This window comes from Mchenga conophoros, linkage group LG15, assembly GCF_057382185.1.
Source record: "Mchenga conophoros isolate Kocher_MC1m ecotype Shallow Benthic linkage group LG15, M_conophoros_male_GT1.1, whole genome shotgun sequence".
In the NCBI taxonomy this organism is placed as follows: Eukaryota; Metazoa; Chordata; class Actinopteri; order Cichliformes; family Cichlidae; genus Mchenga; species Mchenga conophoros.
In genome coordinates, this window is record NC_140540.1 from 30,836,551 (window position 1) to 30,864,525 (window position 27,975).

The following is a 27,975-nucleotide window of genomic DNA, read 5'->3' on the forward strand; positions in this document are numbered from 1 at the left end:
AGAAAAATAAATTAGCCATTGCATAGCAAGAATTTGCTCTTGTAAATGCAGCGACCCCAAAATTGCCAGAATCAAAATAAATCAGTGAAGGAAAACTCAATCAGTATTTGTTTTTTTAAATGTATTGCACCAAAAATCATTTTTTAGTTGATATTCTTTCAGTTGGTAATGATTTCATTCCTGAAAACCTCACACTAATTATTTCAATTTAATTTGCTTCTGTATTAACTTACCTATATATTAATTATCCTGTATGTATATACATTAAATTATGAATAATTGAGTTTTTTTTTTTTTTTAATTGTGTATTTATTCCATAATTTACTTATGGCTTTTGTTTTTTTTTTAAAATTATGTCAACTTTGCATTCTAGTCTTTATATTTGCTTTTATTTGATCTGGATCGTCAGTAAAATAATAATCTAACCTTGCTAAAGAACATTTGTTTAATAGGAGTAAAAAAAATGGAATCAATCCCATTCTAATTTGACAATCAATATGATGGACTTAAAAATCACCATGTCTGTGTGGCTTGGAGCTTGGTAGTCCTTATTCAGCTGTGGGTTCACTGAGGTCACCTGCCACATCACAGAGGAATCAATGCTGACACAACAGCACTGCTGCAGCATCTGCGGTCCTTTCCTCCCCCAGCTGCTTAGAGGGTGGCCTCTGCCAGGCTGACCAAACCATTTCACACAGAGCAGGCTCCGTTTTCTAAGGAACCAGGGTAGCAAAGGAAAAATACACACAAGTGACCAAAGACACTTCAGCTGGTCGGGTTTCAAAAGGAACACGTGGAGAAAGCTACTTTTAGCTGGCAATGACTCGGTTATGACTACAGGCCCTGATTAACGACCCAGGAACAAAGCAAGGCAGGATATGTGAAAATATATTTTCACTTGGCATGTGCAGCTGCTACTAGCTTCCCCATTTAAAGAGGTAAACTCTCCATTTTGCCCTTAAGTAAGTAGTCATGCAGCGGTTTGGCTTCAGTTTATTTTAAAGAGGTTGGGTGGAGCAGAGTCTGGAAAGCAAAGGGCTTCATAATCGTGTGCTCAGCAGCACTTTGTCTCTGCAGGAGGTCTTCCAGAGGATGCCCCAACCCCCCTTCATTAAAAATCTGACTATCTTGTGAGCTCCTCAGCCTGAACAGGATAACGCCATAGAGGATAAAATGCACTGCTTCGTGGTTCATTTCAGGGTGCAGTATCTCCGCTCTGGTTGGGATTATGAGCTGTGAGCTGTCAAAGCAAGAATAAGCCTTCCTCCTGCCTCTGCTGGGAGAGAGCTGAGACGCAACATGTTTGTCTGCATCCCTTCCTGGTGGGTGAGCGTAGATCACAACAACACAGGTCTCAACTGCATCTCTCCCAGCACTCTCCACATTGTGGAAAAAGGTACATGTCTCTGTCCTCCCTACTCCTGTCAGCATAACCCAGGCTGGGTGGAGCACGCCGTGACACCATTGTGTCAGGGCGGCTCAGCGTCAGAAGCACCGACAGTGATGAAGAGCTGGGAGAAGATGACAGTCGACACCTTGTGATCCTCCAGGGTGGAGACAGAACTCTTAGACTTTGTTAGAAAACGATTATTTTGCTCCAGACATGCTGCGTCTTCAGGTAGGAGCTGAACCTACAAACCCTGAACAGCAACTTTAACAGCAAGTGATTCATCCACTGATCTGTGGATCGCAAGAAAAATCTTGGGTTTTTGTTCCTATTAACCAGGTATATAGGTGTGTAATTTATGTATTTTAGAGAATATGAATGTGTAAAATCCCTTATTTAATTACAACCCTAAAATTTATTCATCTCAATAGTCGTAGGTGCTCATTCACGACACTGCATCTTATATGTGTTTTTATGGTTCAGTAATAAAATCTGTTCCAGATGCTCTGTGTTATGTGCTCCTTGTGGTCTGCCTCTGCTTTATTGAATAAGAAAGAAAAAGTTCATGAACCTTCATTAAATGGCATACAAGGTTACAAACATCCCAGCCGCAGGCTCAGAAACACAGGGAGCTGCTTGATGTGAACCCTGCAGACGTGCTGACAGCTGACCTTCTGTTAATAATGCAGCTGTGTCCAGGACTTGACCTGGCAGCCCCCCCACTCTTCCCCTGAGCCCTGAATGAATCAACACCAACACGAGATGCTACGTCTGCTCTCCTCATTGAAATATTCCTCGGCTGCTTGGAGGAAACTGTCAATTAGCTTTCGGTTTTATTCAAGTGCTTTGCTTCAACTGAGCAAGGTAGAAAACCTAACATGTAAATTAGAGATGGACCGATCCGATATTACGTATCGGTATCGGTCCGATACTGACCTTAATTACTGGATCGGATATCGGAGAAAAATAAAAAATGTAATCCGATCCATTAAATATCACGAAAGCACCTCACAAAACTTGCAACACGCCGTAACTCGCCTCAGAACGTTAGCACGTCGGAGCAGTATGCATCACGTGATAGAGCGGCTGTGGCATGCGGGACCTGTCGGTGGTTTTGCATTTGGAGCTTCGCTAGCAACCTGGCATTTCATCTCCGACAAAGTTATCCCCGAGAGAAGTAAAGCAAGTGTGTAAGTCCATCTCTGAATGTTTGTAAAGCATTCCTGCGTTAAGCTTAACAAGCGACTGCCTCTCCTGCTGCTACTTCAATCATGAAACTGCTTAACGATCAGCTGATCGGCTTTTCTGTCGCGAGTCCGTCTCTCTTGTTTGTTTTTGGCCCACTTTGCACCAGAAAGAGGAAACCAGCGGCTGAACAACAGCAGCACGTTTAAGCTTGATCAGCTGTTGTTAGAATGTATTTAATATTACTTTCTACTCCAGGATCTTTTTCTACGTAGCTGACGCTGGTAACTGTGCAGGGGCGGATCTAGCAAAGTTTAGCCAGGGGGGCCGATAGGGCATTAACAGGGAAAAGGGGGCACAAAGACATACTTTTCTTTCTTATTCTCATTTAAAATGTCTAGCTTTTAATAAATAATTATCCGAATCTTACACCCAAAGTTTTAATTTGATGTAAAATGAATAGAAGTCAATTACTGTATATAGTGACTATTAAGTCTAATATATATACCCTAGTAAGCTATAGTACTTTTTCCTTTGGGAAGGTACCATCTGTGCAGTCTGCAATTTTGTTGAAGAAAGATGTTGAATCTATTTAATATTTCTTGAAAAATAATTGATTTCTGTGCATTTTTTTTTTCACACTGCATCAAATTAAGGTTGATTAAGTCGATTAAGCATCATGAGGTGGAGCGTGAGGGGTGGTTCCCTATTTTTTATTTATTTATTTTTGTTGTTGCTGGGAGTTGGAACCCTATTAGTTAGGTTGCTTAATATTTATGCTAAGTACTCTTTAAAATACCAGAATAGGGAGGATGGTGTAGGTTTAAGTTTATTAGATTGATCAGTATTGCTGAACTATGAATTTATTTATTTTTTGCATACAGGTATAACAGAATAGCTTTAGTGTAGTTGTTGTTTTAAACTTGAGTAAACTTAAACTTAAAGTTCTTTTATTGGTTTTTAAATGTCTTAATGGTCTTGGGCCTTCTTATCTCTCAGATCTGCTTTTACCATACGAACCCTCGCGGACCCTGAGGTCCTCTGGTACTGGCCTTTTGATTGTCCCTAAAGTCAGGACACATACTCACGGAGAGGCAGCTTTTCAGTGGTATGGTCCTCGTCTGTGGAACAGCCTGCCGGAGGAGCTCAGGGCCGCAGAGAACGTACATGTTTTTAAGAACAGGCTCAAGACCCACCTTTTTAATTTAGCTTTTACTTAGCGTTTATTTATTTTTTATGCTTATTTATTCTATCTTGTTATTCTATTATTAATTTAGGATTTACCTAATATTTCTTGATTTTATTCTTATTCATTTTTTAATCTTCTTACTCTATTTATATTTATATTTATATTGTATCCTGTTCTTATTTATTTTATCATTTTACCCTGTATACATCGTATTGCGTCATATCTCCAGTGTTTCCTCGGAGGGCGCTCTCTGCACCGGGGCTGTTATTGACCGTGGCTGCTGGGTCTCTGGGGTCCTCTCAGCCTGGTTGGGGGGCTCCTTTGCCTCCCTCCGGCTGTGTGCCCAGCCCGGAGGCTGCGGTCTGTGACCGGCTCCCGGTGCAGACGGCTCTCTGTTATAATGTTTCCTCACTTGGCTCATGCGAGCCCAGCCCAATTTTTACTCTTTAAGTGTGCGCGTGTGTGTATGTGTGTGTGGGTGGGGCTGGGGGGATATATGTGTATTGAGAGTGTGGGAAGTGAGTTGGAGGGTGGGGTGGGCTGCTTTTAACTATGTAAAGCACTTTGTGCTACATTTTTTCTGTATGAAAAGTGCTTTATAAATAAAGATTGATTGATTGATTGATATGAACTTATACAAAATGCAGCAAGATGTAAATATGTGTTTCAGCTTTACTTTCCTCCCATAAGAGTTCATCTGGTAAAGAAAACAACTGTGAAAATGAAAAACATCCAAAAATCCTGACTCCTTAATAAGTCACAGTTCCTCATTCACTTCACAAATGTCACTGTGATTTTGTCACCTCAGACATATTTTTGTGATCATGTGATAGGACTGAGCCATGTATATGTATGTATATATATATATATATATATATATATATATATACACCCAGCACGCCCCTGCGGGCGGTTTATCCTTCAAGCTCGGGTCCTCTACCAGAGGCCTGGGAGCTTGAGGGTCCTGCGCAGTATCTTAGCTGTTCCCAGGACTGTGCTCTCCTGGACAGAGATCTCCGATGTTGTTCCCGGGATCTGCTGGAGCCACTCGCCTAGCTTGGGAGTCACCGCACCTAGTGCTCCGATTACCACGGGGACCACTGACGGCACCCTGGCGACAAGTGGGCTACTGGAACAAGAAGGCATCGGTGGGCAAGAGACGAAAACAGGGCGTTGTTGGAATGAATAGGATATATGTGTGTGTATATATATATATATATATATATATATATATATATATATATTAGGGGTGCAACGATATTCGTATCGATATTGAACCGTTCGATACAGTGCTTTCGGTTCGGTACGCATATGTATTGAACAATACAAAATTTTTAATTTATTTTATCAACTTTCCTTCTGACGATGCTGTCTGTGTTGAGCGCTCAGTGAATCTGCGTTCGACTACTCCGCCTAGGCTGCACTGTCGAGCGCAGATCCACTGAGCGCTCCACACAGACAGCATAGTCAGAAGGAAGAGCGCAGGGCAAGCTAGCAAGACATAAGTTAAGCTCTCCTTGCAACATGGACCTCCCCCACCCTCATTCAGATCTGGTGTTTGGAATTATTTTGGTTTTCATGTGACGTATGACCCTGAAGGTAAGCGAGTCATGGACTAAAGTAAAACAGTATGTTGGATGTGCCATGCAATGCTCAATTACATGGGTGGGAACTAGTATGTTAGCGCAGTTAGCTCGTTAACGTGTTGGCTGTCTAGCCCCATGCACAGGGCGATCGGCGGTAGCTCGTTAACGGAGATTTGCCGTGTTGTGGCGTTAAGGTCATTTCAACGAGATTAACATGAAAGCACTAGTGGGAACACAACGAATATGACTGCACATTTACGCCGACATCATCCTAGTGCAAAGACAAAAACAACAAGCATGCTACTAACTTTAGCCGAGTCATTTAGACAGCTGTCTAATATGCTGCTGAGAATATAGCCCAGAAGAAGCGGATAGTATAGCTTTGATTTTGGAAAGAGACATTTCTCTGTAATAAACTCTCTTTTCCAAAGATGAGTGATTCCTCAATCAGATACAGGGCTCGCAAAATCGCTAGCCCGAGGTCCTGGGGCTAGAGATTTTTCCAGTCGGGCTACCAAAATCTATCTCTGCCCTGCCCGTCGGCCTATTGTAGGAAGGAAAAATATATGTCAATGCTTTTGCATTCTTTCGGAAATGTAGCTGGGTAATTATGTCATTGGCATCGGTGAGCCACTGTCAATATGTGACATATTGAAGTCGCGTTTGAATTTGCGCTTGTTTTTTGCTTTCACTTTGCAATCGCGTGAACTGTGTATAGAGAGCGACAGCACTGATCTGTGAGTGATGATAATTTGCGCACCAATTCCTCTGACATCGTCTTATTAATTGTTAGCTTACTATGCAAACATGGCAAGTGAAATCTCCCGCAGCAAGCTTAAACATGTGAGAGGTTGATCGCGCAGAGAATCGCTGAGCTTATGTGAGTGTGTGTGTAAAAGCAGCAGGATATATATTTCAGTTCTGCTGAGCCAAATAAGACAGGTCAGGGTGAAGAAGTGACAGCCAAAGAAAAGCTTACCACAAAACGGAAAAGTTATGACAAATCAGACTATAAGGCAAAAAGAAAGTGCAGCTTTATGGTTTCATGGACAAAATAATTTCTGTGGCTGCAATATGATGAGCTAAATAACCAGGGCTGCACATAAGTGGTCCGCAGGTGCGCATTCGCTGTCAAAATAAAAAACACGCACAAGGGTTAGGGTTAAATTTAAAAACTGTACTTTTGAGTTAAAATATATATTTATAATTTTAATAAATGACAAATTAAAAAGGCATGAACATTTTTTTGTATCGAAAAAATATCGAACCGTGACACCAAAGTATCGAACCAAACCGAACCGTGAATTTTGTGTATCGTTGCACCCCTAATATATATATATATATATTCAAGTATTCAAGGAGCTTTATTGTCATTCGCATCACATGTTTACATGAGGTGGAACGTGGAACACAACATTGAGTGCTAATACCAACTCTCTCATGGGGCATTAAAATGTCCATCTTGGCTAAAGGATCATTTTTCAGTAACAGTAATTGCAGGTCGGGGTAGTTGGTCAGCATGTCAGCGATATCCTTAGAACACACACTTGAGGTTCATTATTAAAATAAACCCATGAGTGCAAACTTTTTATTTTTGGCAGTGGTTGTGTATCATAAGTGGTCTAAGTAGTTTGAGGCCAGTGATGAAGAGAGGGGCTATATCAATCCCCAGTATGATATAACTACACTTTTTAACTGTGAATTATGCAAAGTAGAGTCTAACAATAAAAATATAGAGAAGGAAAGTAGAAAATACATTCAAAGTATGTGAGTCCAATCGTAACCCGTCCTGTAAAATACAAATTAAGAAAAAAAAAAAGTTGATAGCTTACTACTAATCAAAGTCACAATGCAGCCTAACTTTACTCCTACATCACGAAAACTGATACTTTAGAAAATGTAAAAAGCAAAGGTACTTTTTCTTTGGTACTGTAGATACCATTGCTAGTGTACAGCATGTACAAGTGTTCTACTCTTGCTTTACATACTGAAGAAGAAGAAGAAGAAGGAGAAGAAGAAGAAGAAGAGGGAAGCCCACAAGCACAAAAAACTACAGATGGCATAGTAACAACTACACGAGGAAGATGGCTACTCATGCAGCTGCTACGATAGTGCTGCTCTGACTCATTGATAGGAATGGCAGCGTATGGAAGTATTTTGTGTTTAAGGGGGACCCAGGGATGACAAATGATTCTCAAAAGGCATTATGGGGTCTTTTGGAATAAGGAAGGAAATGCTTCCAATTTAGCAAATCACCTAATCTCCAGATCTGTCCGAAGACTTCAGTTGACAGTAAAAACATCCAAAATATCATCCTTCTTACATCATCCTAAACTGCATGCTACCTTTTTGTTTGATACATCTAGCACTGCCATTGTCAGGTCACGTTTTGTACACCAGGCTGCAATGTTTGCAATAGCTAACATAACATAATTATGCTAACATAATGTAATTAAAACAGTAGGATATTCTGCAACCATCCTAACATTTGAGTCTGTGTCCTGTAAATAAAATACAATGTTCATATTTTAAATAAATGTTCTGTCACCATATCTACATGACTGCTAAACTTCTAACAACCCTAAATCTCCCTTGTAAGTGGCTTTCTGGTGACCTGCTGGAGGTTAAGAGGTTATTTTTGCAGTAATGATGATAAATTGGACACATAGGAAGTAGAAACAAACACTCCACCTAACCTGACCCTATTACAATGACATCCCAAAGAGAGGATTTGAAAAAGACTGTCTACAGGCCGTGACTGTCTGTCATGTACAGATGAATGTGTTCTGTGTGATCAAAGTGTTCTCTCAATGCTCTGCACCAGAGAAAGAAATTCTGCAGATCAACACTTCTAGTGCCCTGCACAGGAAAGCCCTGCTGTCAAGACATCCTCGCATTAGCGAGCACAGCCTGAAGCTGCTGCTGCTGCTGCGCTGACTGCATTCTCAACAGGAAACAGGAGGAAATAAAACATTGTTAGAGCGTAATGCTGCAACTTCCCCAAGTGCTCAGCATCCAAGACAGCACGACAAATGCTAGCAGTGTCAGGGTCATGCTCTCTATTCAAATGCTATTAATAGAAAAACAGCTGTATGGACGATGATGAGGTAGGGGCTTTTACTTAGACTACAGGGAAGCAATATAAGGGCTTTTGCCTGATATGGAACACATTCACTGTGATAAAACCTGGCTGCTCGTCCTTCATGGGCAACCAACACATCTGAGCACACTGAGGAATGCTGTATTCAATTTAATTCAATGCAGTTTAGTTCAATTCAAATTTATTTATTTAGTGCAAATCACAACAACAGTTGCCTCGAGGTGCTTCATATTGTAAGGTAAAGACGCTACAATAATACAAAGAAAACCCCCACAATGAGACAACCTCCTTTGAGCAAGCACTTGGTGACAGTGGGAAGGAAGAACTCCCTTTTGACAAAAATAAACCTCCGGCAGAACCAGGCTCTGAGAGCAGAGCCGTCTGGTGAAGGCAGTGAGGAGAGGAAGACATGACACAAGATGTGAGAGCGATCCAGATATTAATAATCACTAATGATTAAATGCAGAGTAGTGTATAAACAGATATGCTCAGTGCATCATGGAAATCCTCAAGCATCCTGGGCCTATTACAGCGTGAGTAAAGAATGATTCAGGTCAAAAGGATCTACAGACTTCTGAAGGTTTCCTGGTTTATGGTACAAAGATGTCACCAGTAAAAACACAAATTAGATAAACTGAAACAAAGAACTTTTCTTGAGCTGCAATTAAAAACAAACTCTTCAACATTTGACCATTGGGCGGTATAAAAACACAGACGTCTGAAGGTAAGTTTAACAGTTTCCTTGCTCTTTATTTGATCTCGTTTAATAAGCTAGATGCTGTGTTGTAGGGCTGCCACAAACGATTATTTTGATAGTCGACTAGTCACCGATTATTTATGCGATTAGTCGACTAATCAGATCATCATCCACTGGACGTAAAACTACAGCTTATTGCACCAGCAGCATCTGCTCTTATATAACTATCATTAGCTTACAGCTTTAAGCTTTTAAGGTGCTAACTAAAAATAAAGACAAGATGATAGTTTATTCAATTTTAATGAAATTTGCAGATTGTTTCGGTGAAGTTTAATAAACTCCTTGCTATCTAAAATATAACAGGACAACGGAGTATATTCTCCAGCATCTCACACTTCTGATAATCAGCTGTCTGCTTGACGTTTATTCAGCTGTGTAAAAACTATAACTTTAATCTCAGACAAACCGATTTACTCAGGAACAAATAAAATACTAAAAAAAAAAAAAAGCCAAACAACAACATTTTTAATTTATCTAAGTGACTCATATATATTTAACCTGAGTAGCGAAAGACGGCGGTGGGTTTGAAAACAATTTGCCGGGAGTCCGGTGTTCTCACCGCGCTAGTGACCTAGCCCCCGGCTAGCTATCGAGCTAGTGGGTAACAGACGTCTCTGAAAACGTCGGAGCGCTTTTGAAAATATGTGGTGTCCTGATAAACTGAGCCGATATTTGAGGTTTACACAGCTACATTCTCGGCTGAAAATATGTTAAACGTTTATTTTGTGACCCAGAAAGAATAATAAGAGTAATATTAAAACTAACTAGCTGCCGCCATTGTTGGAAACTGAGCTGGGCCGCGCTATGAATTCTGGGACACAGCTGCTTCTTCTTCTTCTTCTTCTTCGGGGTTTAACGGCAGCTGGCATCCTTGTACATGGTGCTGCCATCTTCTGTTTCAGTCCGTTATTACACTCTTAAATCCTGCTACTTATTCCTGCGTCTTTTGGGATCTTACAAAGCTTCAAACGACGCGTCGACTATTAAATCAGTCGTCGACGATTTTGATAGTCGACGTAATCGTGACTAGTCGACAAATCGTGGCAGCCCTACTGTGTTGTGACACATTTGGGGCAATAGGTAAAAAGTCTGTTCTAAAACCTGCTCTAAAACTAAAGAGCTGCTCCATACAGCGCCCTCTGCTGCAGATCAACAATGCATTTCTCCGTTGGGAGGCTTGCACTCAAGACTTTCTGCTGCCTAGAAGATGCCTATTCAAGTAATGCATACCATCAGAGGTGTACATTTAGGAGATAAGCCAGATTCAAACCTTCCTTTACATTCAAAACCCATATCCTGCTACGCTACCACGATATCACAAATCAGACAGCAGAAGCAGTTCTAGTCCTCTGGAGAATCCCAAACAAGTCCCTTAAAAGAAACAGTCTGCTCAAATTAGCTCATGAATACTTTGACCATAACAACACAACAACTATTCAAATTTGGCTGATGGTGACAGGCAATAATGGTTTGATTCTTGTTATAATCACTAAGGCCCATTTATAGCGGTTCACTATATCACACCATAGCATGCTGTTGTCACCAGCTAATACATGTTTTTTAAAATCTATGCGAGATGTCAATAGTTTTGTGTCTACATAATACTTTGAGAAACAGAAACCACTGTATTTTAACAGCTGATATTCACTTTAATACCAAGAGGAAATATTTTGATAGAAGAAAATTTAACAAAAGGTCAAAACTCACAAAAACAACCATGTTTACTGTAACTAGTGGGTGATGCACCTTCCTGTAAATGTAAAAATGTGAAGAAGGTGCAACAGTCTGCTGAATCCTCCTGGCAGAGCGCTATAACACATTGACAGCTAGCTGAGCATCATCACATTATGACTGCTAGCAGGATGTGGTTAAAGCCCCAAATATACCTTAAAGCATGTAAGCTTGTAAGTTTCCATTCATGTCACTGACAATAAGGTTGTAGGGGAGCTACGTAATAATGGCTTAGGCATGAAAAAATATACTGAAAATAACTATTCAGTTCTTCCATTTGGAGGAAGGCAGTTTTGCTGAGGAAATGTCTTACCCGTCATTCTAAAAATAGGCCACAGAGGCCTACGTGCCCTGCTCTGAATCTCTGCATTTTACCTTAGCTGAACAGGGGTTTGACTGTGGCTCTTGTAGCTCGTAAGGTGTTTCAGGCAGCTGACTGACGTTTCTGTCCAAAGCTTGTATGGTATTCCTTCTCCATATCATATGCATCATATGTTTTAGTACAAAACAGCAACATGCATGCATCATGTTGTACACAGAGGACACATGAGTTTGAAAAAAGTAACAGATCATATAAAAAATACGTACATACAACCGTAAGAGTGCACTGAGTAAAACGCATTCTCATTGAAATGCAAATGATTTAGCCTAATTTAATTGCTGTATATAACTTCTTCGTATTATTTATACATATCAGATACTTTAGCTCACTTAATGGCTGAGGCTTACATCATAAACAGCAAACAAGCTGGCGTTCAGGCCTCATTTTTCGCTCTCTTTGTCAGATTTTTTTCAGCTACCGCAAGATATATTTGGTTGTATATTTGCAGTGTTCGTTGTGGCATTTTGCCTAGACTGATGCTGCTTTCAGGGTGAGTGTGGCTGTCTCAGTGCAGCCACAAGTCCACCTTACACGGACGAGCAGATATGTGGTGGTATTTGTGCCACATCTAGCCCACAAAGAACTTGATGCCTGGACTACATTTGGCGCAGACGACACTTGTGAGAGCCTCAAGTGCCAGAAGCCGAAAACATTAGACCCAAACGATTATGTCCATTTGGGTGGCATCATAAGCCTTTATGATCTAAGTACAGAACAGACATGCATGGATTGCTTTTCAATCTGTGGTATCAGACTTGACAGCAAAGAGAAACCAATAAAAAATTCCAGACGTATGAATGACAGCTGAGGGTGACTTCCTATTTAGAGGCAGGGTTTTCCTTTAAGCAGACGAGCCACAGTCGCCCATCGCCAACCTGATCTGTCTCTCCGGCCCTGTTGCTAGGTTACCGCATTCCAGAGCACACTCAGTACTGTGTGTCCTTGCTCTGCCGCCAGAGTTGGGTCGGAAGAGTCTGGGACTGCAAATGACACAGCAACCGCGATGCTTTAGGAGCCTGTGAAAGAAGCCGACCCACCGAGGGATATTTTTTGGGAGAGAGTGTATAGAAAACTGCACGCAAGCGTTTCTATCCGAGTGAGTTTGTTTGTCACTGTGGCTGGGCGACTTCTGACATGAGATGCTGTGATCCAGCTGTGACTTTTTGCGCCAGTGTGTGCAGCTGTCTGGCTTAGTACAGCACGTTCCTCCACACACAGCTGTCTAGCAGCAGCAGCGTCTAGACAGCACCCAGACTCAGATACGCCCCGCAATGCACAGCGCCTCCAAAGAGGATTGTGTTCCGGCTGGGGATAATCTTTGAGGCTCATCATTCTTTGTCTTTGCTCGCTTTATGTACGTGGCTACACGCTCAAACATGCACACACAAACAGGGTTACACACCAAACTGCAAGGGTGCCTACAGCACATGCTGACAGTTTCTGATTAAACAATTTGCCTTTAAGCCACTTTGATCACTCAACAAAAACAACACACCTATGTGTATAGACCCTAATGACAAATTGGGGTCATTAGGGTCACTAGGTCTTTATATACCTCTCTGCATTTAATTATTTGTTATTATTAATTTCCAGCTCTCTTCCACAGAATGTCTTTGTCCTGTCTCCATCCACTCACCCCCAACTGGTCGTGGCCCTTCCTCAGCCTGGTTTTGCTAGAGGTTTCTTCCTGTTAAAAAGGGTTTTTCCTTCTCACTGTTGTCAAAGTGCTTGCTCATAGGGGGTCATATGATTGGTGGGGTTTTCTCTGTTTTCATCGTATTATTGTAGGGTCTTTATCTTACAATATTACAATTACAATTTCTTAAAGGGTAACTTTAAAAGTACATTTCTATTAAAACTTTATTCTCCTATATGTTAAATGCTCAATTGAATTTATTCCTCTCTGCAAACAGAAGACATTTTGCCTATGATAACAGGCCAGTCAGTTCAGTTCAGTTTATATAGTGTCAAAACACAACAGCAGTAAGCACAAGGCGCTTCTTAGTAAAAGGTAAAGACTCTATAATAACAGAGAGAAAACCCCACCAATCAGATGACCTCCCTGTGATCAAGCACTTTGGGAACAGTGTGAAGAACAGGAAGAAACCTCTGGCAAAACCAGACACAGGGGGCAGCACCTTGAGGTTAGTGTGCACCCAGGGATATTTGGTATACAGACCAGAGCAGCTAGGGATCGAACCACCAATCTATCAGCTTGAAAGCTGGAAGAAAACCAGCAAACACCTGCACTACCTCCTGAGCTAAGAAGGCTGATTAAAACCACCAGCCTAATGTTGTACCACTTAATGCCCTTACAATACATCTGACTAGTTGGGGATGGAAACCGGGCTCTTTGAAATGCTTCTTGATCAGGTTGTCAGCATTGCTTGGTTGCACAAGTGGAAACTGATGGCATATGTATTAATCACAAAACTGCATGTCAGCATTTATTTCTTTAGGCAACACTGCCGTATCATGTTTGAATTGTTTGAGGGCAATGCTGTAAGAGCACTGAAAACCCAACACTCACACAAATGCATACGTTGATGAATACAGGGTTCAATGTCTTACTCAAGGATTCTTGGACATGTAGCGTAGAGAAGCCGGAGATCAAAGCACCGTACATACTAATATTTAACACCTAGCAGAATTATAGTGCACTGGAGTGTCGTAACGATGACCTGTTCTTTGCAGTTTGAGGCTACATCAAGCAATAGGGCAGTGATGCTGAGTGACCGACTGACATCACTCAATCTTCAATCATTGTTCAATCTTTGATAAGCCGTATGGAAACAAACACAGGAAGTGTAGTGGACCTGGCTCTCTGGAGATGCCTAACCTTAGCTCAGTTGGAACAACATTGGGCATAGCCAGCCTCAATCAATACATCTATAAATGGGTATGTAAATGAAGCACAGATACTTTATAACATTATGGATCACTGTGCCAGTTTAAAAATGAGTTTCATCTCTCTGCCATCTGCATTTCACCTCAGAATCAATGTACCCTGTCTGGTGGAAGCATTAGTTCTGCCAAACCACAGCTTCCATTTTTTGAGGCAGACTTTAGGTCACCACGGTAAGTAAAGAGGCCAGAAGCAGGCCACAACTAATTTGCCCCCTGTTGCTTGCTCCATGTCTGCACTGAGGCTACCACACAGCACAGTGGGTGAGTTCTATTAAGATCAATCCACTGATAATGTCTAAAGAGATGCTGATGTAGCAGCAACTGATAGATGGGAGTCCTTTGGAGTGGCGAGTCAGCTTACTGCACTAAATATACAGTATGCATTCATTCTGGAAACACATGCAGTAGAAAACTGAGAACAAAAGACTGATATTGTCTTCAACTCAGAGGTTAAACTCTGCCTCACATCCAACTTCCCTTTCCTTCAGTTGTTTTCTCTCCCCCTTAGTGCAAAAGACATAGTCAGGGTTTACCACAATGTACTGAGCATTTTTTTTTCACTTCTCACTATCTTTATGTTATTATACCTTTCTGCACTCAATCATTGAGCAGCTGACCTCTCCCATCAGTCAAAACACTGTGGTTAAAGTAGCACTAATTCCTGCAGGGCTGCTTATTATTAAGCTGTGGGCTGAGTCCCAGGGGGCCCGAGGCCAGCATATGGCTGGAGACCAACAGCCATCTTTATCCCCGCCCCCATTATAATTAAATCTACATCACCGCACTGATGGAAACTGTGGCTGATTACTGACAGGCCACACTGGATAGCATCATATCAAATTGGTCCTTTCTTAGTGTTTGACAACCACTAACCACTCAATGACCCAAAGTCAGTAAACTGTTAAATAACCCATAATGAGAAAGCTAAGGAGGACCTCGGGAAGCTGTAAGGAATGATGTCCCATTTCATGTGCTACATGTCGATAACTGAACCTCTGCAAAGTGATCTCTACACCCATGGAGACTGAGAGGTTTCTGCCACAGAAGTTTCCTTTGTTGGATCAATGCTCGTCTTGCCTGGGTGGGTTAAGATTAGGCTAATTTGCAAACCAGAAATGTTTCCAGCCCCGCCAGTGTAAGGTTTCCAGCCCTGCCATGGCCGACTGAAAGACTCTATTGTTGGCCTCCGTGAAGACGGGTCCATAATAAGCCCTTCGAAATGTGAGGGAAGGAAGCCCTGTTAAATCCAGAGCGTCCCACAGTTTCAGCCACAATATACCTGTCACAGCTCTCAGTGGGCTGGGCAATAAGTCTAAAGCTTGTCAGCAAAGAGCTACAGCTGCTGTTGTTTAGGATGTGTGATTGCCCCACCCTGCTTATTTTTAAACTAGCCCATAAAAAAAAAAAAAATCAGTGTTCATCTTCTGGCCATATGGTGGCCTAGTCACTTAATCTGCATGCCTACAGACAAGGAGCTCTCCCAGTTCTCTTATTTCTGTGCTTATCCGCCACTACATGCAGTTGAGATTAACAAGAAAGAAAAGAGGGTGTGCTGACTACGTCATCACGAAAAATACCCGTCTAATTTCACAAGGAGATGCGGGAAATAGGTGCGAGACATAAATTATTTAACAGATCCAGGGCAAGTCATTAGCATGCTGCAGCAGATGTGCTTTTGGTGGGCTCTTTAGCAAATTGGCCAGTCAGTAAAGCAGGATGAGGTTATGTTGCTATACCATCTGCACAGTAGGCGCAGCAACACACTGCTGCCAACATGCATACACAAGCTTTAAACTTTCCCAGTCAAACAAACACGACTGATCAGTTTAAGGAGACGCACTTCATAAACATCTTAATCCGAGACGAATTTCAGCCTTCTGCTTGTGGCCCCCGCCCACATGCCTAACCTCGATCACAAGCTTGGCTATGGATAGATGAGGGGTTAAGTAATATCACTGAAATGTGTTTCCAACCGACACTGAGTTCCACTCAAGTGAATGAGGGGGTGAAGCATCAAAAGAACTTTCTGAGGAGGTCGAGATAAAAACCACTCAGAACAGGTGGTCAATCATTCCACCTCTTCTATGGTTGTTTGATTTTCCACCTCCTCCTGCTTTGTTTGAAAAAAGAACAAAAAAGAAGAAACATTTCAGGGTAGGCAGATGAAGAATGGACCAGAATGCATAAAATTCTGTGCAGGCAGTTACTGGAAAGCAAACCTGTATTTTTGGTCTGTTTCACTGTTTGGGTGTACATCTCTCTCTATATATATAACTCTTGATATTCCTGTTACATAGTTCTGTAACCGTACGGGGCAATGCTGCAGTAGCAATAAAATGCACCAGTTTTTCCACAGACCAGAATAAAACACATCATCCTTCCCCGACACGTAGTAAAAGCACCCTGTGATCTCTGGGAAACGTAGGAAAGAGTCTTGAACAATAGAACAAATTATTTTCATAAGTAAGAAATGCAGTAAGTAAGAAACACACAGACTTTACTTGGCCAGTCCAACCAGGTATATTAATAAACAACAACACATATAGGGAGAGTCACATTATCTTTTTAATACATCTGGAATTGATTTACTGGGCTGGAGAAGTTCAACTCAGTGCCTGAAATTAGCCGACACCTGAAAGCCTAAGGTTGACAGTTTCGAGATGACTGCCAATCCGCAGGGAACACACACCTAACTCCAGGTGGATGAGTTGTAAAATAAGAAAAAAATACATCCATGTACAGCAGTTCTGAAGTGGAAACTATCCATAGAGGCCCAAATCCTTTTTGTACCAGGCTGTAAACATGCTTTAATGATGTAAAGTTGGGAACCTTTCAGGTCCTTTTGTAGCCAGGGTCAGGGTTGGTCTACAGGTCTACATGATAGGCATGTATATATATATATATATATATATATATATATATATATATATAGGAGGGGTCCAACAATACTCGTATCGATATTGAACCGTTCGATACAGTGCTTTCGGTTCGGTACGCATATGTATCGAACAATACAAAATTTTTAATTTATTTTATCAACTTTCCTTCTGACGATGCTGTCTGTGTTGAGAGCTCAGTGTATCTGCGCTCGACAGTGCAGCCTAGGCAGAGTAGTCAAACGCAGATTCACTGAGCGCAGGGCAAGCTAGCAGACAGAAGTTAAGCTCTCCTTGCAACATGGCAAATTGAACCTCCCCCACCCTCATTCAGATCTGGTGTTTGGAACTATTTTGGTTTTCATGTGACGTATGACCCTGAAGGTAAGCGCGTCATGGACAAAAGTAAAACAGTATGTTGGATGTGCCGCGCAATGCTCAATTACATTGGTGGGAACTAGTGCGTTAGCGCAATTAGCTCGTTAACGTGTTGACGCCGTCCAGCCCCACGCACGGGGCGATCGGCGGTAGCTCGTTAACGGAGATTTGCCGTGTTGTGGCGTTAACGTCATTTCAGATTAACGCTGACAGCACTAGTGGGAACAAAATGAATATGACTGCACATTTACACCGACATCACCATAGTGCAAAGACAAGCAGACAAAAACAAAAAGCACGCATGCTACAAACTTTACCCGAGTCATTTAGACAGCCGTTAGCACATGACTCTCCTTATATGTTTAATATGCTGCTGAGAATATAGCCCAGAAGAAGAGTATAGTATAGCTTTTATTTTGGAAAGAGACATTTCTCTGTAATAAACTCTCTTTTCCAAAGATGAGTGATTCCTCAATCAGATAGATTTATTATTTTATCCCTTTGTTGTTTCAGCAACATTAAATTTAAAAACTGTATGTATATATCTATATATCTATATATAGATATATACACACACACACACACACACACACACGTATTAAAAACAGGTACAACGCAGTGAGACAACAGGTTTAAAGTTTGTGACATCAGGGCTGCAGGCTGGAGTTTAGTCCAAAGGCATCAGATAATGTGGCTGCAGTAATGAGCTGTTTTTAGCTGAGTTTGACATCCACATCTTCACTTCTTACCCTTTTATTGAACAGTCTTGTATATGTAGGTTCCTTGGGCTTTCTTTAAAAAGTAACAAAATTACATCTCCCATTTAAATCAAATGAGTACAATTATATTTGTTCATCGTCAGTCGTATGTTTACATTTTAAAAACAACAAAAAAAATTCCCCACATCTTTTTAAAGAAAGAGTATTTAACCTTAATCATAAAAGTACATTTCCCAATGCTAGAAATTTGGATAACATAGTAGCCAGGTTTTCAAATGTGGTCTAGTGACGGAATCCGTGATTTGGCTATGCCGTATTTTGCCTGTAACAAGCAGTAAATTGTGTTTTTTTGGTGAACTTTGCTCAATTGGCTTGCAGCTGTTTAAACTTGTGTCACACGGTCCTACATACATATTCCACCAACAGAATCTAAGTATGTGGTTAAATCTGGTCAGTCAAGAATGATACTGATACAAGCTGCTGATGTAATGTGAGAAATAAGAGGTACATTTCCGTTAAAGCCCTAAGGTCTTGCTCAGATTGCTCATTCATTCCACTGCAGGGCAACCTGCCACTGCATGTGGCGAATAAACTTTGAACTTGAACTTGAACTTTAGTTTGATCAAAATTCGAAAACCAGCAAACAGTCCTATTCTAAAACCAAAAAAGTGTTCTACATATCTGGAGAGTCCATAACAAGTTTGAAAAGGCAGCCACATTCCCCTGATGATAATTACATTAACTGATAAACACATGAGCAGAATTCTGCTAGCACGGTTTCTACAAAGCAGAAGCTAAGACAGATCTCATTACCTGACTGGTACTGACTGATGATCCAAGGGTCCGGCGCACCTAGCTGACGCCTTAGTGTGGTCGAACACTACTGCTGCTGCTGCTAATTCACTGACATCTCCTCAGACACAGCACCTGAGGAAAGTTCTTTCTGTAAAGTTGGATAATTGACAGCCATCGAGTGGGCAAAAGAAGTCTGAGGCTGAATCTGCTACTGACGTATTATACTGAGGTTTCACAAAGTCACTTCAAGGCTGGTTAACAAGCTCAGAGAGCTAGTGTAGAGTGCTTCCTGTGTGTTCTACAGTGGGTATGCTTTAGTTTGCAGCCCAGATCACTTAATTAGGCTGAGGACGGAAAGCAAGCGGATGAAAAATGCCACCAGATGTGTCAATATAATAGAGTGGAGCTTAATGCTGTTCATTAGCGCCACCACTTCCACCCCCAACTGCATCTCCTTACCATCAGAAAAACTGGAAACCACAATGGAACCGCAGACTGAGGGCAACACCGACATTTTAGTGAATAGCTGCCCAGCCCACACTGGCATGGCCAGTAACAAGCTGGGAGGAGGAGCGGTTTAACAGTTAGCTCTTGAGATTTAAAGGCTCAAGGCACAAGTGTACATTTGTTCCATGGCTGCAAGTGATTGCTGAAATGCATATCAATGTCTGGGACGGGGACGACGTCACGATAACATGCTGTTGTAGCTCGCTTCTCTGTACAGTGCAGAAACTCTCTGAGAGACAGAGCAGAAGCTTGAAAACACGATTGGAATTGGTGACTCATTTGCTGTTTCTCACCAGCCTACAATCACACCCACTCAGCAAGAACACTGAAGCACAGACACACTCGCGAGCTCCATGCTCCCACCACGAGGATGCTCTTGATGTGCTACAGTTGAAGCTCTGCACAGCTTCTTCTGACGCTCGCTGCATCGCTCTTTCTCACATTTCAACCACCGCCTCACATCTACAGCAGAGGTTCTAAACAGAAAATGAAAAAAAAAGACATGCCAAACTGTGACTCCGCTCTCCGACAAGCCCAGGCTGTACGCTCCATCGAAACATGCCGAAGCGTCACAGGAAACTGGGGTACACAAAATAAAGGAGCTATCAGAGTAAATATGACTGAACCTTGCATAATGAATACACTTGCTCAGCTGACTCCAGTTTCCTGGAAGAATGCCCTTGTTAAGTGTTTTTCCACTCAACCATTGATGAAATTTACCCCTAAAACCTTGCTCTCCATTTATAGCTACTCTTCTCCTGCTCTTCTGTTTTGTTTTGTTTTTTGTTTTTGCCTTTTTATTACAATGTGTCTCCTTTGTGAAAGGCTGGCTCTGGATTGGAAACTCCAACGAGGAAGAAATCACAAAGTCAAATGTTCTGGACGAGTCCAGGCATTGACATCTTTTCGGTACTAATAGTAGGTCAAGAACATCCTGTGACTTCACAGAAACTGCCCTGGAATATAATTTTTAGCATTTAGCACAGATAGGCCTTTGACACATTGTCTCAACCTCCACAGAGGATGAAAAAATACTAGTGCAATCTGATTTTCCACTCATCCCATAACTAGCATCACCTATTTGGTACAAGCTTTTACACAAAAGCTAGAAACATCAACTCATATCAGCCTACTGTTCTCATTACTCATCTTTACACATTAAAAACAGCTTTTAATATAATAAAGTTACATAATAAAGTATTTCTGTAGTTCTGATTTGACACCAGATCTTAATGTAACTGTGAGTTTGCAAAAAGACAATGACATCTCCCCTCCTCGACTTCTTTTTCCACCCGTGAAAAACTGGGTGTGAAACACTTGGCTTGTAAGTAGGGGACACAGTGAAATATTGAGACATTTTATATTAGCAAGTAAAGCTACAAGAAAAAGAAGAATATGTAAAAAAAGTTCTCTGTGCATATATGAATAAAACTTCTGCAAGGTCAAACATCCACCACCGATGTCATTTAAATTAAACTAAGACACGGTGACTGGCAAAGTGAAGATCAAGCAGTGCAACTGGCTAACTGGGGAAATGCTGAAGTTCAAGAGTAATTCTAGTATTTCAGTCTGTGAAATACTAGAATTTCACAGACTGAAATACCATTAATTTAGCCTTAATTTTCGACTTCCATTGTGGTTCATTTAGCTTCATTTAGGCTGCAGGTAAGTTTCCATTAAGATAAAATGACTTTCCGTTGTCTTCTTAATGATCTACAGGGTCATCCACTGTTTTTACATATTGAATTTCTACAAAGCCAGTTACAAACAAATTTGCATGAGTATATGAATAGGACATGTTAAGGTCAACAGTGAAAAAATTCCTGTATGGAGATCCTCAATTAAGTTGAAACAGCTAAATATATAAACATATATTTCAATTGAATTGAATTCAATTTTATTTATATAGCGCCAATTCACAACAAAAGTCGCCTCAAGGGGCTTCATATATTCATATATGAAAAATTTCCAAGTCTATCTTAAGTGGACAGTGAAAAGTTAAAGGATAAAGCATTCATAAGAACCATTAATGGGAAATGCAGCAACCTGAATAATCATGTAAGGCACATCCATCTGAATGCTACAGAAATCCTTTGATATACGCCAGTCCTTCCATCTTTATGTTTTTATCCTATTTTCATGCTCCTCTCTGGTGGTGCTATCCACTACAAAGTTCTTTTAAATACTAATACAAAGGGTTTTTTAACCTCTGGACCTCCAGAACTACAACTTCAAGACATAAACATGTGACATTCAACCCTTGACTTAAACATTTGTGATCACAGTAGGAATCCCAATGAAGTACATGCTTTAAAAGTCAACTCCTGTCCTTTGTCTCTGCAGATCCTGGACTCCTGAACATCAAGGTAGACATAGACGTATGTTTCTACGCAGTACAATGGACTTTGCAATGTTTCTTCTAGATTTCAAGAAGCAATATCAGGTTTACTGTTTACAAAGTTTTACTGTTTATGTTAAGTGAAGAGCATTGAATAAATTAAACAATTTGAATTCTGTATCAGTCCAGTGCGGCCAGTTCGGTCCAAGTGTATGAACGAATAACGATACTAGAGTACAACTTTTATTGCGCCATGCATCTCAGCTCAGTTATAGTAGTTGGTAGCCTCAGGCAACCACAGTACAACGTTAAACAATGATCAAAGGCAGAGTCTAATGTCAGTTATGCTCTTTTCTAACTCTCTGTCATACATGATGGGGGCTCTCTTATCAGCACTTTCTACCATTCCCACATTGTCATTTATCAGATCCCTCCTTCACAAAACCCACACAAAGGAACAAAGTGCATTTTTTATGCAACATTGTGCTCACTTAAAAAACAAAAAAACAAAACGTATCACGTGCTTGTGCACTGTGGACTCCAAGAAGGAAACAAAGAACACAGTGCTGCTGCTGGCTGTCGAAAACCAATCTAATATAAGTGCCGTCATGTTCCAGTCTAACCTAGCAGCCACACTCGGATTAGGAAATAATGGGAACATGTTTTTTTCCGCTGCAGTTTTACCCCCGGATATATGCAGCATGGGACTAAGAGAACAGACACACACACACACAGGACTGATGTGTCAGAGCTGAGGAGAGGTTGCAGTGGGCACCGGCTGACCTTACCTTTACTCCCACAGGAATTTTTCAGGTTGACCTTAGTGCTGTACTGCGTATTAAAGATGGCAGCAGCAGAAATGGAGGTCAAGAAGGAATCCAACACTTTAGCTTTTAGCTGGTGGCAGCTGTTGACCTGCAGGTCAGACTTGTAACAACATCAGTGGCGCACCACTATTACGCTGCACGCCCCAAGCTAACGCACCACAGGTATGAGCGCCTATTTGGAACAGCAGGTTAGCTTGTGGCAACTATCTCCGCTTCATGTGTACGCATGTGCTTTAATGCATGTGTGTGCGCTTGCTCTAGTATCCTTATGACCCACATCCATTGAAGGAAAATCCTCCAGAATGAGCAGGTTTTGTGGGCCATCTGCTATGAGGTTATTTACACATGGCAGTGTGTGTGTGTGTGAGCAAGAGAGTAAACACGGCCGAGTTCATCCACAAGTGTGTTTGTGTCAGCTTACAAATGTCCAGTGGAGTGTGAAGACTCATACCTCGGGTTTTCAGCGTATCAGGATCTTTATTTCCTCCACATTGCGTTGTGCTTCGCCAAAACAGAGGCCCTGCGGAGACACACAGAGGCTCAATTATTCATTGTTGCGATTCAATAAAACATGAATATCAACTGCGTATGTGCCAGACCTCGTCATTCACGATAGTCTGCGGAAAATGGGTCTTATACACATACACACACACAAAAGACACAAAACAAAACAAAGCAGCAGATGTGTCCAGCTGGAATGAATGACCTCGATCCAATTAGCAGAACAGAAACTGCAATCCCCCCTTACACAGCAGCATGGCGGCACTGTATTTGTGACATTCAACAAGTCAACAACAGGTTAGTGTGAAGGGTGCAGGAACTGCTGGCTTTAATCACAGGCCTGTGTGGTGGCCCCATTTCTGACAGCCTCTCCAGCAGGTGCATTCTGGAAATCTATTCATTCACTCGTCCAGGTGCAAATGAGACGATGCTGCTAAATGTAGGACATCATCCCTCACTGCCATCTGCCACTGAATGAGGCTTGACTGCATTCTAAGCATGAATGATGCTGGAATAAGAAAATGTTGCTTATAATAATACAGTCTAATGCAACTTTACTAGTGTTTGTAGCTCTCACTGCATTTTTTAAAGTTACAACTTGATTTCCACTTTTGTTCTGTGCTTCAAACTGCCTCAGAGGAGGAGGGATTTTTTTAATGGGGTAGCACAGGGTGGGGAGCACAGGAAATGAGGAAATAAATGCTATGTAGAAAACATAACATTTATAGTTTTCTACATGCCTATTTACGTCCACAGACTAATAAACCTTCACTCTTCATGTGAATCCAGCAAGACAGGAGGAGGATCTGACTTTTTGGGCATCGCCGTCCTGGGATTGGCTACGATTTTTCAGGCTCCTGTGCCCTGTTATTATGTAAAGAGTGCCACTGCTTAAGCTACTGAAATTATTTTCTATTGAACAGCTTTTGCAACAAAAGCAACTTAAAGTGCCTAAAGTAAAACACACATACAGTACTGTGCAGCCACCTCTCAATTTGGTAAATTTTATGCAGTTATTTTATATAGGTGCATTCCACGTGTTTGCATGTTTATTAAATTTAGGATGCATAATATAGGGCAAAATAAAGGTTGTACAGAAAAGAAAAAAAAGGTTGTACAGAAGAGCTTGAAAGTCCATATTTGATATATTTAAAGTCTGTATTATAACGGAATACTTCTCCTGGCTTCCCTAGTAGGAAATTCTGCTCCTTGTCATTTACAGATGGCTTTAGACTGAACATATGTACAATTTTCCCCTCTTAATAGCTATCAGGGAATCACTTTGTTGGTGCAAAAAATACAATTTCAGTGTCAAATTGCATTACTGTTTGCATTTTTCATAGATTCAACTTGCTAGATTTTCTGTTATGTGTTGACCAGATGCTGGTTCATTGAGTTGTCAATAACAAAAATACAACTCAATACTTTGTAACATAACCTTTGTTGGCAATAACAGAGGTCAAACGTTTACTATAGGTCTTTACCAGGTTTGCACACACAGTAGCTGGTATTTTGGCCCATTCCTCCATGCAGATCTTCTCGAGAGCAGTGATGTTTTGGGGCTGTCGCCGAGCAACACGGACTTTCAACTCCCGCCACAGATTTTCTATGGGGTTGAGGTCTGGAGACTGGCTAGGCCACTCCAGGACTTTCAAATGCTTCTTACGGAGCCACTCCTTTGTTGCCCGGGCGGTGTGTTTTGGATCATTGTCATGTTGGAAGTAGAGCTGGACGATATGAGATTTTTTCATATCACGATATGTTTTTTTCATTTCAGGCGATAACGATATCTATCACGATATAAGCCAAATAACTATATTTGTAAGATTTAAATGTGCCGTTGCTCACAAGTAAAATGTGAAATAATCAGCAGCTTGTTTTTATTTAAATATTTATTTCCCATAATAAGTTCAACAGGGTAGATGTACTTAAGGAACATGAGACTTTTTCAGATAAATAAAGGCAAATATTGCAAACTACACAAAAGGCAGCCGCTAAAGCGTTTAAGTTTCAAAATAGAACAAACGAAACAGACTAAATTGTCAATTCCACTTAGAAACAAAATATTAATTCTAAAAATAAATCTTAGTTTGTTTTACAGAAGAACAGACAAAACTGACTAACTTTTGTCAATATCAAATAAACTGAGAACTAAAAGGAAATTCTCAATCTCTCCTTGTTGTATAGCTGAGCTTTTCAAACAGTTTTAACAGTTACTTTAGTCTGACAAAAGCCGAATGACGAATTAGCGCTTCCAGTCAGAGACTGAGGCTACGTCCACACGTACACGGGTATCTTTGAAAACGGAGATTTTCCGTTTTCGTTTTAAAAAATAATCCCGTCCACACATAAAGGCAGAAATGAAGGAAAACGCTGCTATGAACATGCCAAAGCAGCAGGTGGCGCTAGATTCCTAACCGTGCCGAAATGTTGGCCAATCAGAAGTCTAGAAGCCTCGGTGGGAAAAAGTAAACAAAGCTGGGGCACAGAAGCAGAACCGAGTCGTATGTGTGGAGGGACAGTAACTGTGTGTATATGTAAGCATTTAAACACTGCAGAGAGTAGAATTAACAGTAACAGTATTGTAGAAATTCATTTCACCGAAACAATAACGTGGCGCACAGTGTGACGCATGCACCAGTTTATTGTATTTCCAGACTTGCTTTCGGCACAATTTACAGTGCACGCTACTCTGTTTTTTGTCAGACTTGAAATAGCCGAAATACCTTCACACTACGGAACTTCTATGGCTCTTCCGTTCGACAATCTCTCCGGCATTGGAACCATCATCTGTTTTCTCTTCGGTCACGCTCGGTTGATTTTTCTAGTTGGCACACTCATTTCCTCCATTACGCGCTGGCTCCATTACCCGCTGGCTGCTTCCCAAACAAACACACGTGCGGCTTGGCACTTGTGCTGTACGTAACAAGTCACGCGACGTGATGCTGCGGCTGTGATTGGTTCGGCTCTGCGCTACTTAATTTGGATTGGCTGACCTTTTTTTTTTTTTTTTTTCTTGAGGACAAGAGCGGCGAGGTCTATCGCGATAGCTTAATTTCTCTATCGAGTCAAAGTTATATCGCGATACATATCGTTATCGTTCTATCGCCCAGCTCTAGTTGGAAGACCCAGCCTCGTTTCATCTTCAAAGTTCTCACTGATGGAAGGAGGTTTTGGCTCAAAATCTCACGATACATGGCCCCATTCATTCTGTCCTTAACACGGATCAGTCGTCCTGTCCCCTTGGCAGAAAAACAGCCCCATAGCATGATGTTTCCACCCCCATGCTTCACAGTAGGTATGGTGTTCTTGGGATGCAACTCAGTATTCGTCTTCCTCCAAACACAACGAGTTGAGTTTATACCAAAAAGTTCTACTTTGGTTTCATCTGACCACATGACATTCTCCCAATCCTCTGCTGTATCATCCATGTGCTCTCTGGCAAACTTCAGACGGGCCTGGACATGCACTGGCTTCAGCAGCGGAACACGTCTGGCACTGCGGGATTTGATTCCCTGCCGTTGTAGTGTGTTACTGATGGTGACCTTTGTTACTTTGGTCCCAGCTCTCTGCAGGTCATTCACCAGGTCCCCCCCGTGTGGTTCTGGGATCTTTGCTCACCGTTCTCATGATCATTGTGACCCCACGGGATGAGATCTTGCGTGGAGCCCCAGATCGAGGGAGATTATCAGTGGTCTTGTATGTCTTCCATTTTCTGATGATCGCTCCCACAGTTGATTTTTTCACACCAAGCTGCTTGCCTATTGTAGATTCACTCTTCCCAGTCTGGTGCAGGTCTACAATACTTTTCCTGGTGTCCTTCGAAAGCTCTTTGGTCTTGGCCATGGCAGAGTTTGGAGTCTGACTGTTTGAGGCTGTGGACAGGTGTCTTTTATACAGATGATGAGTTCAAACAGGTGCCATTCATACAGGTAACGAGTGGGGGACAGAAAAGCTTCTTACAGAAGACGTTACAGGTCTGTGAGAGCCAGAGATTTTCCTTGTTTGAGGTGACCAAATACTTATTTTCCACCCTAATTTACAAATAAATTCTTTACAAATCCTACCATGTGAATTCATGGATTTTTTTTTCACATTCTGTCTCTCACAGTTGAAGTGTACCTCTGGTGCAAATTACTGACCTCTGTCATCATTTTAAGTGGGGGAACTTGCACAATCGGTGGCTGACTAAATACTTTTTTGCCCCACTGTATATATATGTGTGTGTGTGTGTGTATTGTACTGAAGAGAGAGCTGAGTGTAAAATGGAAGCTCTTGGCTCTTGATTTACCGGTCGATCTACTTCCCTACCCTTAGATTAGATTAGATTAGATTAGATAGAACTTTATTAATCCCTCGGGTGGGTTCCTCTGGGAAATTCGATTTCCAAAAAAGCACAGCACCGACAGAAGTTACAGAGTTACAGAATATTATATATATATATATATATATATATATATATATATGTATATACACACACACACACACATATATATAAATACAGAGACACCTTAGCTATGGTCACGAGCTGTGGGTAGTGACAAAAAGAATGAGATCGCGGATACAAGCGGTGGAAATAGGTGGCTAGCCTCTCCCTTAGAGATAGGGTGAGGATTTCAGCCATGAGCGAGGGGTTCAGAGTAGAACAGCTGCTCCTCCACATCAAAAGGAGCCAGTTGAGGTGGTTCAGGCATTTGACAAGGATGCCTCCTGGGAGCCTCCTGGGTGAGGTGTTCCAGGCATGTCCCATCGGCAGGAGGCCCCGGGGCAGACCTGGGACACGCTGGAGAGCTTAAATCTCTCGGCTGGC

At 41.5% G+C, this 27,975-nt stretch overlaps 1 protein-coding gene across 5 annotated transcripts in view; it reads right to left on the reverse strand.

Moving 5' to 3' along the window:
* Positions 1–27,975, reverse strand: part of fynb (FYN proto-oncogene, Src family tyrosine kinase b) — an 88,889-nt gene that overhangs the window by 44,898 nt on the left and 16,016 nt on the right. For 3 of the 5 annotated variants that reach the window (XM_085248067.1, XM_085248064.1, XM_085248068.1), the window contains exon 2: positions 23,116–23,184. The gene's annotated coding sequence lies outside the window, so the exon portion shown is untranslated. Of the gene's footprint in view, positions 1–19,010; positions 19,178–23,085; positions 23,185–27,975 lie in introns of those variants that run through there. The other 2 variants (XM_085248065.1, XM_085248066.1) reach the window with 2 other exon arrangements.